The following is a 16,675-nucleotide window of genomic DNA, read 5'->3' on the forward strand; positions in this document are numbered from 1 at the left end:
GATCAAGTGTATAATCTCAAGTAAAAAATAGTACATTATGCAACGAGCCTATAATGATAGAAATTAAGACGCGAGTATGTTTGTTTATGAAACGAGCGCAAGCGAGTTTCATAATTTTCATACGAGCGTCTTAATTACCATTATAGACAAGTTTCATACGACTTTTTATGCTCGACCATATTTATAACTTGAAATTATTCAGAAGTATTTATTTTATTTGTATCTAACTGAAGAGCGGAAGTGACCTTGTGCATAGCTCGTAAATTGTGAGATGTGCGCGGACGCGAAAGTACTGATTTTTTCCGAGGAACAATAATGTCACTGACCTTGATATAATCTGAGAATAATATGAACTAATTTTGATATAACCTGGAAATTGATTTAGAATTGAAAAACGAGATGACAAATTGAATTTATTTGAATATTATTTACAATTAACGCTAATTATTATAGTAACAGAACATAACCTTCTGCGACAGTATTGGATTTCCAGCCTCCGTGACGTTTCCCTCGTTGTCTTTCGATTGCATATCCGAGAATAATCGAAAACCTGAACTTTAATGAATAGGTGTACTTTAATTGCATGCATTAAAGGACTGCTACCAGGTGTATAATTACTACATTTCGGCATGGTCGAGCATAAAATATATTAACGCTTTATTTAACGTTATATTTTATACTTCTTAGAAATGCGAATTTATTTGATAATGTTGCTTCTATTTATATAACAGGTAATATTTGATAATAGAACCAGAACATTTTGATAACTATGATAGTGTTTCTTTTTTTTTTGTGTCTAATGTTATTTATTTCAATGATGTATGTTATTCAAAGTTACGAAATCTTTCCACGCCGACCAAATGCGATTTCGAGAATGATGAGCATGACTCGCAGTGCACGAGAGTTACGAGACGAGACTCGAAAGACAAATGGAACGAACACAGCGAGCGAGGGCGGCAGTTCATTTTGTTCATATCTAGTAGAAACGCAAGGGGAGCGGTCTACCACTTGAATTATAGTGGAAACCTCTTTTTGTTGAAGAGATATTAAAATAATATGTACCGCCCGTTGGCCTTCAAAGCACGTCAATACAACTGTATATGGCAGAGTACTACATGTACAAGGACGTGTCAATCAATCATATTTAAGTGTTGTAGGCATCCAATCTCTCTTGTTTTATTCGTCGAGAGTTGTAAATAAAAATTTGACGGGTTGCACTTTGTGCAGTGCTGACACACTTATCTACTAGATAATAAAAACAGATGGTCACATAATTCTTCCACTCGAGAACCGAAGAAACTAAAAGTAATCAAGCAACTCTAATGAAAGTTCATTAGACTTGCTCTGGAGAGCTCTTTTCTGTCAAATTAGATTCAAGCTTTAAAAGCCTTCGTGTCTACAGAAAGCCAGTCAGCGCAACGCTTCAAAAGAATCAGTTCTCTAGGGCTACGCAAACATCTCCGCATTCAAGATACCTTCACTCAGGGGCGGACTGGCTGCAGACATATTCCAACATTAACGGTCTAATGCGAATCACGCAAGTGAAGTGGGTAGGCATTAGATACACATTAACTGTCTTACTATTCTCAGCGCATTTCCATCTAGCGGATCAAGGTCAAATACAAACCACTGACGAGTCATTGAACTGAAAACTGTGAACTGAAGCACCGGTAATACCGGCTGTCCCAGCTGTCTTTAGTTTTTTTTTAGTTGGTTAATTAACGACGCTGTATCAACCACTAGGTTATTTAGCGTCGATGAGATTGGTGATAGTGAGATTGTATATGGCGAGATGAGGCCGAGGATTCGCCATAGATTACCTGGCATTCACCTTACGGTTGAGGAAAACCTAAAAAAAAAAAAAAACCCAACCAGGTAATCAGCCCAAGCGGGGATCGAACCCGCACCTGAGCTCAACTTCAGACCGGCAGGCAAGCGCCCTAACCGACTGAGGACTTTAGTTTAACTGCCTTATACCATGAAAGCTCATTTATAAGTCGTGTGTAAATTTCTGACTAATAATCACTATAAACGTCGTGTATAACAATATTTTTATTTTTATTTTATTGGGTTATTTTACGACGCTGTATCAACATCTAGGTTATTTAGCGTCTGAATGATATGAAGGTGATAATGCCGGTGAAATGAGTCCGGAGTCCAGCACCGAAATTTACTCAGCATTTGCTCGTATTGGGTTGAGGGAAAACCCCGGAAAAAACCTCAACCAGGTAACTTGTCCCAACCGAGATTCGAACCCGGGCCACCTGGTTTCGCAGCCAGACGCGCTGACCGTTACTCCACAGGTGTGGACTATAACAATATAATTGTTATAAAACTACGTCATTATTTTATTACGAAAGGTAACAGAATAACTGAGATTCTTTATTGCATCCGATACTGTGCGCTAGTTTGCAACTCTAAGTACCGTCATTTCCCATAACTATGGTCCTGGAACACAACTATGGTCCACGATGCAACTATTCAAAGAACATTGTAGAAATAACGTAGACTGTTCGTAGATAGCTGCAGTGACTTGACTTCAAACTACAGTACAGCAAAATATAGATAAACGAGGTATTACGTTATGGAGTACAAAATCTGAATGGACCAAAGTTGTGTTCCTGGATCATAGTTATGGGAAACGATGGTATCGATAGTACAACTAGACCTGATCGATTACCACACTATACTTCGCACACACACACACATACACACACACACACACCGTTATATACTTCCAGACATACATTTTTGTAAAATTATTCACTAAAATATTTTTCCATTCCATAAATAATACCTTTAAGATGATTAATATTATTTATATTCTTCTATATTATATTTTTATTATTTAACTCTATAAATTATTTCTCATATATTCCAGTTAAATTATTAAAAGAAAAAAGTATTTAATATAAAAATTATAAATTGAAAGTGATAAGTAACTTATTTTCAGTATTTCATCCATCAACAAGCATAATAAATTTAGACAATCATTAAATTGAATTAGTACTATACTGGGATTATTTATTATTCCAATAAGATATTGATTGATCATTTCAGACTGCATTCTATACACTTTGATTAAAATATGTTGAGATCGCTACTTGGTGCTTCCTGAGAGCAATGGTGCTCTGCATTTCACTCTTCCGGTACTTCATGTACGCGCGCGATCTGTCGGTTTGTTTCGAAAGCAAACGTCATGCTGCGAGAACAAAATTACAAAATAAATACATTATATAGATAATAAAATAATAAAACAACAACAAGAACAACAACGAAACAGGTAATTTAACAATAATTAAGCTACATCAGCATAAAAATAACATAATAAAACTGAACAATTTCGTTTATGTTTGCTGGGAACTGGTAAAATCACACGGGAGACGAAATACATATGCGAAGAAGCATGGCTTATGAACCCACAACTACTACGTCACAACTCAGAACGGGCAGTGATTTGTTGTTGCCATAGCAACGTTATAATCCTGTGAACATACTACGGAGTGCAACCAAAAATGTTTTAAATTCAATATAGTTCATAAACACGGGCGCCTTATCTCGGCTCAACCAGTGCGACACTGACTGCTCCCGTATTCAAAGTAGGTCCTTTCAATCACCAGTGTTATTGCAGGCAGACGCCCGCCTGCAGTCCTACGTGCTCTCGCTGAGGGAATCCGTTATTCCAAGAACCATCAATTGCAGCTGCTCAGGTTGCAATAATCCCAGTTTTATGCAAAAGCCCGGTTTAGTACTGTACGAACGAAACACACTGTATAAATTAAATGTTCGCAACGTTTAGGATTAAATACACGTCAATTGTTTAAAAATTACACTGTAAAATATTTACAACTTAGTGCTTCCTAAAAAGAAATTAAGAGCTTTTCGCTAGGTAAACATCTTATTCTGAAGCTGTGAGATGATATGACGATAACGAAACAATGGTGGAAAGTTCAGGAGAGGAACGCGGTGCTCATAAAATTTTAATTTCATAATTAACGTTCCCATTTCCACTAGAGATATTATTCAGATATGACGATACGGCAATTATTATTATGTATGTAGAGGTGCAAAAACACCAGATAAACAAAAAAATAATATATTCACGAGTTATTGTTCTTTAATTTATTTTTTATTACAACGAAGATCATGTTATCTTATAGGTGATAACTAGGAAGTAAAATATTAGGTTGATGTACAGGGCTCCTACAAAAGACCTTTCCGGATACGAACATATGTAATTTACGTTCTATGAATCTAATGTGCATGAAAATAGTACCAATGGAAAGAGAAACCCAAACAGTTTAGTTCTTTATCTTAAAGATGTTCAGTGTGTCCCCCCCATGGTACCACGGCACACATCAAGCCTATAGTCCACGTAGGTACGCGGATTTTCCGACCCCCAGATTCTGAGGTTATGTCTGTTCACCTTATCAGAAAGATGGAAAGTGGCTTCGTCAGAAAACACCACGGAATGAATAAATTCATCGTCGTTTGAATTAAAGTCTGCATACTTATTCAGAAATTTCTTCGCAGCACTTCGTCCTATGGTTTTAGGGCTTGCAGAACTGTAGTCGGTACGGACGAAATCGCAAACTCTTGCGAAGAATCCTGCCTTAAAATCGGTGTGCCATTTGCGGATTGCAGGCCCACTGGGTGGATCTGCACTGAATTCTGTTCGGTAATGCCGTTGCGTATTAATAACCGACTGGTTCACATGAAAATCAAGCACGCAAAAATCTTTTCTGTCCTCTATGCAGCCCTTTCGCCTCAACAATGAACAAATATGTTTATGTGCGCAATTATGAAACAGTATTACCAACTCAGAAAACAATGTATATAATATTTACAATACAATTTATAATACAATTTATAGGCCTATATTATAATTGCATAGTAGATATAAGACAAATTGTATTGTATAATTATTAATTTCAATTCAGGAATCCGCCCCTGAGCACGAGTTCTACTCTTTCAGGGGCGAGCTAAAATTTTTCTGTATATATTATATTTTATGTTACAATTATTAGCAAAATAATAAAATAATAAATAAATAAATAAATAAATAAATAAATAAATAAATAAATAAATAAATAAATAAATAAATAAATAAATAAATAAATAAATAAATAAATAAATGTTGCCACAAATAAACTTTTGAGTTTTTCTTTTCATTGGTGCTATTTTCATGCACCTCAGTCAGATTCATAGAACGTAAATTACATGTGTTCGAAACCGTTTTCACGAACAATCGCTACATGACATACAGTCGAGCCATTTCGGAGAACTGCGGCGAGTTGCTGGACCTGTCTTCAGGAGATGTACAGCCTGCCAGATATCACAAGGACGTCACTTCGAACACGAATTGTGAATTCGGTAAGTACATCATTACGCAATATTAACCGCAAAAGCGCGGAACGAATCCCCCGCATATGGTAGCGTCGTTACGGATGAATCAGCCGCCGTGAGTGCGGTTAGGAGTCTAGCCCTCGCTGGCTCACCCTGTAGTAGTAGTATTAGCAGCAGTAGGAATATTATTTATTTTCAAGGCAAGTGTTGGGCTTCATGAGAACAGACATGAAGAATTCAACGATGAGAAAGAAAAACCAATTTCTTAAAAAAGGAATGTGGCCTTCGCTTCCAGATAAGGCAAAACCACATCAAGCTGAAGTGGTATAACTTCCAGAATACTAACGAAATAGCCGAGATAGCGCACATTTCCATTTTTGGACATTTCCAACTATGAAGAAAAAAACTTGAGAGGCAGATTTCGAAATGTTGAAGAGATGAAAATTACCAGCTCCACTATCTTGTTGAAGAATGGTGTCAGGGATGTTTTTACAGACGTGAGTAGAATGCAGCAAGAAGTTTATAACTTCTGAAGGAATCTACTTCGAAAAAGATAAAGATCATAATGTCGGCAACGACCTCTGACTCTGAAAATACATGGAAGTAGCTAACAGAATTCAAGCCGCTACTGGTGAAAGCTATTAAGTACGAAACCAAGATCCCTGGAGAGCTACCGACTACTGACTGACATTGCTCTGGGATGCCTCTGACATTGCCAGTACTTTCACTCCAGTCGGACTTGCGGGTCATTCCTTGCAAGGACACTGCAGACAGGATTAGAGACGATGACGTGCTGAGTAAATGGGTAATCTAGTAACCCGCAGAAGTCAAGCGTTACAGTGACTCATTCCGTTCTCATTAAGATACAAAGTGTTGAAAAACTGGGTACAGCTTTGAAGCAGCGCGAAGCAACGAGCACTGCAGGAGTTGGAAGGGAAGTACAACAAGGAAAGAGATAAAAGGGTGGGAAGTTGAAAGACAAGTGAGAGTGTATTAAAGCCCAATGTCTGGTCACATTTCACATTAGTTACTCGTAGATAAGTAGCGACTATATGCTCAAAACAAAACTGTGGACAGGTGCGGACGATGCGTCCACGTACTTACGTATTTGTCCTTTGTGTATAATAGTATACGGGAGTACAATCGGTTAACGATAAATAGTGTATAAAAACAATGCTTCCATTCTTCATAAAGTGTATGCGCTACTTAAAATTAAATATGAAAGAATGAGGAAATTTTGTTCAAATATAAATTACATAAAAACCAAATTGTTTATTAATTTATTTATCTAATAAATTATTCTAGTGAATTTATGTACATCAAGCCTTGTGTTGTACACTATGAGAAATACAAATAAGAAAAGCAAACTCAGAGAAAATAAATAAATACATAAATAATAAATAAACAAATAAATAGGTAGACAGACAGACGGAGGAATAGACAAACGGATGGATGGATGGATGGACGGATGGATGGACGGACGGATGGATGGGTGGGTGGGTGGGTAGGTAGGTAGATAGATAGATAGATAGATAGATAGATAGATAGATAGATAGATAGATAGATAGATAGATAGATAGATAGATAGATAGATAGATAGATAGATAGATAGATAGATAGATAGACAGACAGATAAGTGTAACAATTTGGCAAATTTAGATTCTACATCATTCCAAGATAAATATGGTCATATACCGAAATAATAATAATAATAATAATAATAATAATAATAATAATAATAATTATTATTATTATTATTATAGAGGAACAGAGGTTAATGGTATTTGAGAATAAGGTGCTCAGGAAAATATTTGGGACTAAGAGAGATGAAATTACAGGAGAATGGAGAAAGTTACACAACGTAGAATTGCACGCATTCTATTCTTCACCTGACATAATTAGGAACATTAAATCCAGACTTTTGAGATGGGCAGGGCATGTAGTATGGGCGAGTCCAGAAATGCATATAGTGTTAGTTGGAAGGCTGGAGGGAAAAACACCTTTGAAGAGGCCGAGACGTAGATAGGAGGGTAATATTAAAATGGACTGAGGGAGGTGGGATATGATGGTAGGGACTGGATTAATCTTGCTCAGGATAGGGACCGATGGCGGGCTCATGTGAGTGCGGCAATGAACCTCCGGGTTCCTTAAAAGCCATAAGAAAGTTATTATTATTATTATTATTATTATTATTATTATTATTATTATTATTATTATTTCTGTCTTAACTTCATTTTAAAGTATCTGTTTCTGCAATTTCTTTCTTATCCCTTTTCTGTTTCATCTCACTCGTCCTGCTTCTCCTCCTCCTCGTCATCATCATCATCATCTTCTTCTTCTTCTTCTTCTTCTTCTTCTTCTTGTACAGATAGAATACAGAACGATGATTGATTTATATAGAGGGCCATTACGACTCGGCATTTAGATCAATACTGATCTATTATACTAACCCTAGTTACGAACATTATCACTCTCATCGACCGACTATGCTAAGGTTCGCTGTACATCTCTAGAGAAATATTAATGGAATGATGTCGATGTTTATATTGGGTAAACGGGACAACCTAGAGAAAAACACCAAACTGCGATTTTGTCCGCCACAAGTATCGCTATGGATTTCAGGCCTAACCGGAACACGAACCCGGACCGCCTGAGTGACAGGCCGATGTTCTAGACCACGCAGCCATCGTTGAGATCCATGACGATTGTACTTGTATGACTTGAGGCTTTCCCGGCGTTTGATGTAGAATAAAGGCTGGTTCACAATAAACCGAGAACGGAAACGACAACGAGAACGAGAACGGAAATATTGTTAAAATAAATTTATTTAAATATGAGTATTCACAATTAACTATTATATTTATTTTAACAATATTTCCGTTCTCGTTGTCGTTTCCGTTCCCGGTTTATTGTGAACCAGCCTTTACTCTTGTCGGAAGCAAATCTCCAACTCACCTGGCTGATAACTCGAGAAGAGTTATTCTACGATTGTACTTGTATGCGATGTGTGGTGCAATGGTCAGTTCTCCAACCCCTGCCTGATTACTGCGCCCATCAACTCATTAGCGCGTGTCGATATAAGGCACTCAGCTACCCGCGAACGCCCACGACTTTCATACACGGAACCGCGCGCTTCCTGCTGATTCAGTGCGGCTCACCCTCGTGGGATTGCGGATGTCACCAAGACTACACCGCGGTTCTCATTATGTGGGGGAGGAGGGGGCACCAGTGCATTTGACTTCAACCACTGTGACGTTTTCCCTACAACCAAACCCATCCACCATTACTAACAAAGAGGGTAAGCTTTTCTCCTATTCCAAGCTGCCATTCTATTGAGATAACCTCTACCGTCCATCCACAGCCATGTCTGATCATAATTTCCACTAGCGTTTCTGGAGATGTCCGTAAATTAAGATGATTTCTGTCTAAACCCCCGAACAAGAGTTCCCTACTGCAACTCAAGTGCTAAAAATTGTGGATCTGGACCCCATTTCAAGCAAGGGATTTAGATTTATCTATCTAATTTGGTTGCAGTGCGAACGGATGCTATTGCGTAAAACAATGGTCGGCAAAGATTACGCCATATAAAATGCAGACCGCAAAAAATAGCAGCAAAGTGGAAGGTAGGAGGGGCAGGTGTAGGAGGAGAAGGCAGGAAACACCTTCACTTTTTCAAGTTTTCAATGAGCAGAGACGGACAGTGAATCTACCCAAACCGCTTAACTTTGAGTGAGGAAGTGATGATGACTAAGGGGAGGAAGATCATGCCTAAACCCTCCACCCTGCTTGTGTATTAAAGGCATGAGTCGCGAGTCTGGCCTAAACGATTCCACAATAATAACTTTGAATTATTAACACGGTAATTAACAGTATTATGCCAATTACAAGTTATCACAGTAACATAATATTATAGTATTATGAAATAAAAATAAAAATTATAAAATGTGTCACTAATTCCAAAGATAGTAACAATTTTTCCATGTTTAAACTCTTCTTAGCATTGGAATCACCGTTTTCCTTGTAAGCTGGAACTGAAACATTAGCTTACTGAGGATATAATAATAATAATAATAATAATAATAATAATAATAATAATAATAATAATAATAATAATAATAATAATAAATTTAAAATTGACAAATGGCTTTTAAACAATCAGGAGGTTCATTGCCGCCCTCACATAAGCCAGCCATCGGCCTCTATCCTGAGGAAGATTAATCCACTCCCTAGCATCAGATTCCAGGATAGGCAGGGCATGTAGCAGGTATGGATGAATCAAGAAATGCATATAGAATGTTTGTTGGAAGACCTATGGAAAAATACCCTTGGGGAGGCCGAGACGTAGACGGGATGATGATGATGATGATGATAATAATAATAATAATAATAATAATAATAATAATAATTTAAAAATTACAAATGGCTTTTAAAGAATCCGGAGGTACAGTGCCGCCCTCACATAAGCCCGCCATCGGCCTCTATCCTGAGGAAGATTAATCCACTCCCTAGCATCAGATTCCAGGATAGGCAGGGCATGTAGCAGGTACGGATGAATCCAGAAATGCATGTAGAGTGTTTGTTGGAAAACCTGAGGAAAAAATATCTTTGGGGAGCCCGAGACGTAGATGGGATGATGATGATTCTGATGATGATGATGATAATAATAATAATAATAATAATAATAATAATAATAATAATAATAATAATAATAATAATTTCAAACAAGTATTAGGTCTCTCGAATGACCTGTTACGCCTCCTCACAACTGATCTCGCCATCTCTTTCTAGGTCTTCCCAGCGTTCTTCTTCCTCTAGGCATGTACTGTAAAGCAGCTTTTGTTATGCGTGCTTCAGGCATCCAGTCTACATGTTGTATCCAGTTAGTTCTATAATTGTTAATCGTCTCGATTAAATTTCCATTTTTAACTCCTTCCATATATCTTCATTTCTCTTCTTATCTATAGATCAAGGTGTAATCTGCCACATATCTTAAGAACTTCATTTCGCTGGCTACAATTCTGCGTTCTTGATCTTTTCGTAATGTCCAACTCTTACTGGCATAAAGGAATGCAGGTAGAACCATAACTTTGCAAAATTTTAATAAAGATAATAATAATAATAATAATAATAATAATAATAATAATAATAATAATAAAATAATAATAATAATAACAATAATAATAATAATAGGCCTAATAATAATAATAATAATAATATGTATGTATTTATTTAGAAAATAAGACTACAAAGGATACTATCCTAAAGTTGGGTGACGAGATGCAGGAAACCCTCAAGAGGGCGACGGCGGCGGATGCAATAAAACCGTCATATCGCGAGGGGCGGGATCAGCGGATGATTAAGCGCGGAATCTCAAGGCTCACGGGATCGGCTTCCAGTCTGCTGCCCATGATAAGTTGACACACAACCCCCTTTATGTCGAATCGAGAAGTCGAAAAACACGGAAGTGAAATAAAACGTAATGCATACAGTATTACTAATATAATTTACAAAGACAAGCAGACTGCGGTACTGAGAAAAGTTTCCACTCAAAGCAAAGAGATGGAGATCCGGCTACCAAACTACTGAACTCGGTTCAATCCTCTGTAGAAATTGCAGATTTATTTTTCTTCCACAGAAACTGAAGGCGGTATTGTCTCGGACTGGCATTCGGGAGGTCCGGGTTCAAATCCCGAGGCCGATCAATCAGTGTGTGGATTTTCTCGTGGTTTTCCACAGTCGCAAAGGCGTTGTCTATATATGTGTATGTGTATCTTTAGGGGGTGGTCCTTACGTCGAGCTGAACCTCACTAGGTAAGATTCTCTAATGCCATGCCTTGTATATGATAGGAGTCACCTATCTCCAAAATGTTGAATTTCACCAAGTTCATGATCTATTTTCTCAGAAATCTTCATATGTAGAAAGATGAAACTTTTAACATATATTACAGGTAGCCTGTTGATGATTTAGACACAAGTACGTCTAGTTATTATAAAAACTTTACAAATTAAAAATGTTTTATTACGAAATTGGATTTTTGGAAAGAAAAAACGAGAGAATTTATTATTTGTATTTTTAAACTATCCAATTAGAAACATTTTCCTAAGTTAAAGAGTAGGAAATACTTATGGAGAACATGTGGTAAGAATCTGAGCTTTGTATTTTAGGTAGAAGCTGAGATAATGGATCATATGTAAAAAAAAAAAAAATTCAATTCTTGGGAAACTTCAAAGTTGAGAAGAAACATCAATTGACAGGTGCAACATAAGTAAAAAAACATAAAAAAAAGACTTTCCAATTTTCAAAACAATAAGTTTCACGTATCATGTAATCTCTGAAGTCTGTAGAATACAATGAGACAATAAAATACTGTAAGAATTGTTTATGTACGTATTGTCGCGATATGACTTCCTAAGTTAAAGCGACATAAAATAAATAAATAAAAAAAATAAAAAAAAATAAAATAAAATTTCAAAATTTCGTCATTTTTGAGATTTCGAACTCTCTTAACTCTCTCCTACGGGCACTGGCTTGTAAGACCGAGAAAGAAGGTTAAACAAGGATAAAGAAAGAAAAATAAACTGAATGCGTTTAGAGTTCGATCTGTCCATGAATTCTCTATTAATTAATTACTCCCCTTTTCCATTCGTTAACTAACTCGTCTCTTCTTCCTTCATTGATTAATACATTCACTAAGGCTTTCTCGGTGGGAAAAGGCTAATTGAGTTTTCCCGGTCTCTGATCGGGTCAAAAACTCTGATAGAACTGATATTTATTCCTTGCGGTGAATTTCGATGAAGTCCGGAAGGCCTCATTAGTCATATCCATTCTCCTCACCTCCACGCTGGAGCATTATTAATCAATATAAGAAACGTTAAGGGTCCAAGTTCAGACCCCTGAGGAACACCCTGTCAATATCTTTTAAGATGCCAAAGAGAGAGTGGTGTGCGGAGACAAACGAGAAGCTATCGAATTTATCTTTACCAAGAAAAATTGCAACCGCCAGGAAGAGAAATAGGAATTGGCTGGGTCACTGGATAAGAAGAAATTGCCTACTGAAAGATGCACTGAAACGAATGGTGAACGAAAGAAAAGTTCAGGGCAGAAGGAGATATTAGATTATAGATAATTTTAAGATACATTTATCGTATGACAAAACTGAGAGGAAGACGAAAATTATAAATTATTGGAGAATGCTGGGTTTGCAGTGAAAGACCTGTCCTTGAGAAGAACACTGTTAATGAAAGAATGAATTATCTTATTCATTCTCTCAAATCATTCACCTTCTCGTTCACCCATTAATTCTTATTTTCATTATCCATTCGGTTAATAATAAATTCATTTATTCATCCGACTATTAAAACATTCAATCATCCCTTCCTTCATTCATACATTTACGTAAGCCTATATTTTTATTCATCCAATCTGTTATTACTTCATTTCTTCATTCATGTCATCCTAAGTAGTCAGGCGGTTAGCTTTCGGATCCAAGGTTCGAGGACAATATAGGCCTAAAGGTTATCATGGTTTCTCCTGGAGGGAAGTACAGCTGACAGGCCCGTGTCGCAGATTTGTGGCACGTGATAAAACCCCGTCTTGCCTGACAGAGGGCTTCAGAAAAAATTCGTCTGCCATTTCTAGCCCAGACAGAATAGAGTAAAGGTTGGTAATATTGTGGTACGAGTAATATTGTGACAGTTCTTTTTGAGAATTTATTACAATTTTACTGAGCGAGAGAAAGACCGGTTTTGTCCACGAACATTCCCTTAATATGTTAACGCAAAAAACCAACCTTCCTCTCGCTCAGTAAAATTGTAATATATTCTCAAAAAGAGCTATCACAATATTACTCATATCGCAATATTACTAACCTTTACTCTACAGTACATGACACTGAATATATTTTGAATTACAAGCATATAAAATCGGAATTTGTACCAATTTCAACTGGATTTAATCGGGATTCGGGATTCCATCATGCAGACCAGGAGAATCCCATCAAAATCGGGATATCTAGCAACCCTAAATTCACATCACATAATACAACTTTTTATCAACGTTAGTGCATTACCTTCAAGGTTGGTAGCATTGCAGTGCCAGCCAACTTCGATCATTGGTACCTCACCACGTTATGTTGTTTTGAGTACACCTGACATTCGCTTTATAGTTGGAGAAAATCTCGGAAAAAACCCAACAAGGTAATCAAATCCAAGCAGAATCGAACCCACTCCCGATCTCAGTTCCAGATCACCAGACAAACACGCTACCGCTGAGCTACGCGTGGCTTAGAAGTTGTTGAATAAAGACGCAAACTATTCGTGGGTCCGCTGATCGATGTCATTGCCTAATCCTTTTTCAACGATATAGCACACACAAACAATGTTAAACTGTAAAGAAACACGACATTGTTTCAAGTGTAAACAAACAAACGCGTGACTTCTAATGTATTCACAATCGGATGATTTTACGAAAACAAAAGGAAACACGATACGAAAGAAATCTACATACAATGCAGACAATGTTACAAAACGTGAAATGTTGCAAAAAACGTGCGAGCGGAGGTAATGGAAATTAATTCGACATTATCTAGACTTTCCCCGCGCCCGGCTGGTTGTACTTCACGCATGACGTGAGCACTGACGCAAGCGAGCCGCAAGGAATGCCGGAGAAAACCCCATCGACCCCGCGTCGGAAGTGGTCTGATCTCGTGCGCCGGCATCGACGCTCATACAGGTAAACAAACAAGCCATTCGAGTAATTAAATTTACTCGTTTAAAAGTAAATACTCAAGTTATTAACGTCATTAACTGAACGGCGAAGTTGCCATTTGAGTACCGACACAGATCAGCAAACAACGTGTGCTGCAAGGTAGGTCAACCAATTGCTGCCTACCTCACGAAAACAGGTCAATTACGGCATTGAAACGGCCGGCGCAGACAACCTGCGCTTCAAGATTAGATTACCAGCACAGCGGTGGAAAAGTAAATGCTGGTTCACAATAAACCGGAAACGAGAATCGGAACGAAAACGAAAACGGTAAAATTGTTAAAATGTGTACATTTAAATGTGAGCATTCACAATTAACGAAAAGCTTGCCGGAGCCCGGGATCGGGAACGGAGAGTTGGCCAAGTTTCAACTTTGGCGTTCACGTTTCCGATCACAGCCCACTAGATTCATTCTATTGCCATCTAAAAGCTATTTTGTCGTCGTATATTTTGTAGCAAGAAAACCGTGACATAACCTATGCATTATTTTGTTCTGTGCTGTGCATCATGGAGCAACTTTTATTTGATGAGATTCTAATATTGAGTATTGAGGAAAATCCTCACGTTTACGATAAGCGGCGCGCCTCGTATAAAGATGAGAGAAGAAGAAGAATACGTGACTTTCATCTGCATCTTTGAACACCGATCGTAAGTGAATTATATTTTATTACTGTATTGGTTGTAATACACACTACATATTCATGCTTCAATTCAATAACTACTGTTGTGTTCATTTTTTGTTCTATTACAAATGTTTCTTCTCTAATTATTTTACGTTATGGTAGACTTAAAATAGGTTGTGATAATAAAGATGCATGGGCATATTTATAGTACCGTACCTAATGAAATGTTTCAGTTGAAATTTCGAAGTTGGTTAACCTGTGTTTATGTTGGCTGCCTTGTACTCATGAGAGAACGCCATTTATCAATTAATACACAAATAACATCAGAATGCGTAATATCGACTTTACATATCGTTATTGACATGTATATCGATATGTATAGCCGTCTACGTTCTCGGTTTATTGTGAATAAAAAATTTTCATATTCACGTCCTCTGCTTCTCGTTTTCATTCTGGTTCTCCTTCCCGGTTTATTGTGAACCAGCCTTAACTTCTGTCAGATGGGCTGTCTGGTTGTGTCTATCCTGCATAGTTTTGAGCGTGACCCTGCGCTCGCTGAACACGTAAGTAGGGCTAGGATTCTTAGGTAAATAAATATTTTATTTACACTGTAATAGAAACTCGTAATAATTGTGTTTTATGTTTCGGTCAAGGCCATCTGAGCATATATTTTAAATTTTATTTCACATTTAAAAACACTTTTTTTAATTAAAAAAAATGTAAATACATATTTTTAAATATTCACATAAAACACAAAAAAAATAATTTTCGACAAAATCTCATTTCAGACTAATCATCACCAGAATGTTCAGCGCAGTTGCTTAGATCTGACAGTTGGCAACTGTTTCTCGGGATTGTCTATCTGTGAACCTGTGGAACTGTAATCTACTCTCTCATCACAAGCGATAAAAGCAGTCGTCGCTAAAAAATTATACTGCAACTAACACACATAAACATTGATGTGTCATTTAGGAGTGCCTTGTAAGTTATCATAACGCTCATTCAGGAAGAAATTATAATTTCAAAAATATCTGCCTCTGTTTTCGCTTCCAATAATAAACATGCCTCTAGGGAATGCATTTTGTTTCTCAATGGCCAGGGAGCTCTTTTTTTCAGTACAAGGTAATGTTCTACGATAATCGTCAGTCATTTGTGATGGACAACTTGAAAGTGAATCTCATTGTGTACTGTAATTCTTTAGCAGTTGGTGAGACAGCATAATTTATACTGGTGAGTACTATTTTTTTTTATATTCACATAAAATAATTGAAACATAATTAAATATTTTTCCCTTTTTTTTTGTCACATATTTTCCCGATTTTTAGCATCTAAAAATCCTAGCCTTACTCATAAGATAAGGCTGCATTGTCAATGTACATATAGTGTTCTTTCATATTCTCCAAAGGAGTCTTCCCCTCTTTTCTACAGAGTCTGCCAAAAAATGTATTCACTATTTATCAGACTGTATCGGAATATCGATATTGTCAATTGATTTGAATTACGAGTATGTTGCAGTATGGTCTTTCGCTCAACAGATGTCGGTACTTTCATCACGATAGTGAGAAAACAAAATGGTTGGAGCACGCTTGACGTTCGAGCAGCGAAAATGCATTCTGAAGTGGTTTATGAGGTTTGATAATGCTGTTGAAGTGCAGCGTCAGTGGAGGCGGGAGTACGAAACAGAACCCCCAACCCGCTAACAATTAAACGCATTATTGACAAGTTTCAGGTGCATGGAACAATTTGTGATATTCACAAAGGAAACTCGGGAAGACCGCGCACAGTTACAAGTCCTGCTTCGTCGACTCTCGTGTTGGAAAGGTTTGTTATTTCTCCACAGAGGTGTGCTATGCAATGTACGAGTTTTCCTGGATGACAATCTGCAGGGACATTGGATTGGACGAAGAGGGCCAACTGAATTCCCTCTAACCCCTATGGATTT

At 37.3% G+C, this 16,675-nt stretch overlaps 1 protein-coding gene and 1 pseudogene across 21 annotated transcripts in view; one reads left to right on the top strand and one right to left on the bottom strand.

Annotated features, from left to right (window-relative positions):
• Nucleotides 1-16,675, bottom strand: part of LOC138706539 (coiled-coil domain-containing protein AGAP005037) — a 1,408,895-nt gene that overhangs the window by 466,672 nt on the left and 925,548 nt on the right. The gene's annotated exons all lie outside the window — the stretch shown is intronic.
• Nucleotides 5,256-16,675, top strand: part of LOC138705717 (cytochrome c oxidase subunit 1-like) — a 33,731-nt pseudogene continuing 22,311 nt past the window's right edge.

The sequence above is a fragment of the Periplaneta americana genome, chromosome 9 (assembly GCF_040183065.1).
Source record: "Periplaneta americana isolate PAMFEO1 chromosome 9, P.americana_PAMFEO1_priV1, whole genome shotgun sequence".
Lineage (NCBI taxonomy): Eukaryota > Metazoa > Arthropoda > Insecta > Blattodea > Blattidae > Periplaneta > Periplaneta americana.